The 2404-nt window shown below is 49.8% G+C and overlaps 1 pseudogene; it reads right to left on the minus strand.

The window, feature by feature from the left end:
- Nucleotides 1–755: 755 nt before the first annotated feature.
- On the minus strand, nucleotides 756–1738 carry LOC102838975 (annotated as a pseudogene).
- Between the last annotated feature and the right edge of the window lie 666 nt (nucleotides 1739–2404).

The following is a 2404-nucleotide window of genomic DNA, read 5'->3' on the forward strand; positions in this document are numbered from 1 at the left end:
CCCCTCCCCCACTCAAAGTTAGCCAAAGCTTTCAGCTAGCCAAAGCTTTCTAGTTAGCCAAAGCTTTCAGCACTTGTGATCATCCCCCCTGCAGGCAGACAGCAGACAGACTGCCGGACACTAATTGCCTCACATAAGTGGCGACCTTGCAGAACTAACTTAACAAGGAAGTCATTTCATTTGCTCTAGAGTTTCTAAAGTTGAGGCCTGGGTGTAAGATCTGGAACAATGCTGATGAGTGGGAACAGGTGAATTGCCATCACCCACAGTACCTCCAGGTGAATTACATAAAGGCGCCCTTCCCTTTTGACTGGATACAGGCATGGTTTTAGTTTCCTGTTGTACCTCACCCCTTGGTAGGGCACCTTTGTGAAGTTCACACACTGCTCAACCTTATGGGGTGGCCTTGGTGAGAGTATGGTACTGCAGGATAAAGCACTGGACTGCAAGGTCAGTTTGAACTGCAGGGTTGGAAGTTCAAACTCAATAGCGGCTCCTCGGAAACCCTATACAGGGTCACTCTGAATCAAAACTGACTCTTTTTTTTTTTTTGGCTAGATAGTGTACTTTATTGATGGTTCATGACAAGACTGGCCTCTCTAAGCCCCTCCCCTTCTCCAGGGGGTCTGGATGGAAACTGAGGATGGGAGCTTCTCAGTGTGTAGGGGGATTAGAGTTGGGGTAAGGACTCCCAGTAGCTGAGGACCTCTCTCTTCCTCTAGTGCTGTTGCTGAGGCTGGTGGTCCAGGGGGCTTTTATTCTTTGGAGGCCATGTGGACCATAAGATCCACCACCTTGTTGCTATAGCTGAATTCATTGTTATACCAGGAAATGAGCTTGACAAAGTGGTCATTGAGGGCAATGCCAGCCTCAGCATTAAAGGTGGAAGAGTGGGAGTCTCCGTTAAAGTCACAGGAGATGACCTGGTCTTCAGTGTAACCGAGGATGCCTTTTAGAGGTCCATCTGATGCTTGCTTCTCCACCTTCTTGATGTCATTGTATTTGGCAGCTTTCTCCAGGTGGCAGGTCAGGTCCACAACAGACACGTTAGGAGTGCGGACATGGAAGGCCATGCCAGTGAGTTTCCCATTCAATTCAGGGATGACCTTGCCCACAGCCTTGGCAGCACTGGTAGATATAGGGATGATGTTCTGGGCAGCCCCACGGCCATCACACCACAGTTTCCCAGAGGGGTCATCCACAGTTTTCTGGGTGGTGTGATGGCATGGACTGTGGTCATGAGTCCCTCCACAATGCCAAAGGTGTCATGGATGACCTTGGCCAGGGGGTCCAAACAGTTGGTGGTGCAGGAGGCATTGCTGACAATCTTGAGGGATTCTTGTTCATGCCTATCACAAACATGGGGGCATCAGCAGAAGGGGAAGATTTTGACTCTTTTGGCACCACCCTTCAAGTGAGCCCCAGCCTTCTCCAAGGTTGTGAAGACACCGGTGGACTCTATAACATATTCAGCTCTAGCATCACCCCACTTGATGTTGGCGGGATCTCGCTCCTGGAAGATAGAAATGGGTTTCCCATTGATGATAAGCTCCCTGTTCTCAACCTTGACAGTGCCATTGAACTCGCCATGGGTGGAATCTTACTGGAACATGTAGACCATGTAGGGGTCAATGAAGGGGTCGTTGATGGCAACAACCTCCACTTTGCCAGAGTTAACAGCAGCCCTGGTTACCAGGCACCCAATACACCCAAATCCATTGACTCCGACCTTCACCATCTTGTCTCAGGGATGCAGCTGGTACTGCAAGAGAAGCTGTGGCTGCTTGTCAAAAAGGGGAGGAGCAGAGAGTCCAAAACTGACTCTTGACAGCACTTAGCAACAACAACAACAAATTAGAAAATATTTTCCTGGCTTTGGGGCAAAGTAGGGTAGGGACAAGGAGACCTTGGATGTTCGTGGGCCCCTGAAAGCGGGCAGCCAGGGTTCTCTCTGTTTTGGGAGGGATGACAGGGGCTCCAGGTAGTTCTGGGGGATTGTGGATTACAAATATCTTCCTTGGATGAAGTCTTAAAGAGGCAGAAGCCCTCTCAGAGTAGCAATGACTCTCCGCCAAAGGGTGTGAAGGGCCAGAATAACGTCTGCCAACTCATTTCGGTGTGTGTAAGAGGTGCAGAGGGGTGGTGCCAAGAATCTTTCAACAACAAAGTGCAGGTGGAAGAACTTCCAAGAATCAGTACCTCGAGAAGGGCCCGGGTGCTGCAAGCAGGCATTTTGAGGTTGTCTTTCTGGTGGGAATGAGGGTTCATGAAGCAGTGACTCGGAAGTGCTTGGTGAAAGCCGGCACAGATAGACAGAATATCTTGGAAGCCCAGCACTGCTTAAACCAGAAGAATTTAGTGCAGAACTTTTAAAATGGGAGCTGGGGACTCTGAACTGACTGGG

This window comes from Chrysochloris asiatica, unplaced genomic scaffold, assembly GCF_000296735.1.
Source record: "Chrysochloris asiatica unplaced genomic scaffold, ChrAsi1.0 scaffold00087, whole genome shotgun sequence".
NCBI lineage: Eukaryota > Metazoa > Chordata > Mammalia > Afrosoricida > Chrysochloridae > Chrysochloris > Chrysochloris asiatica.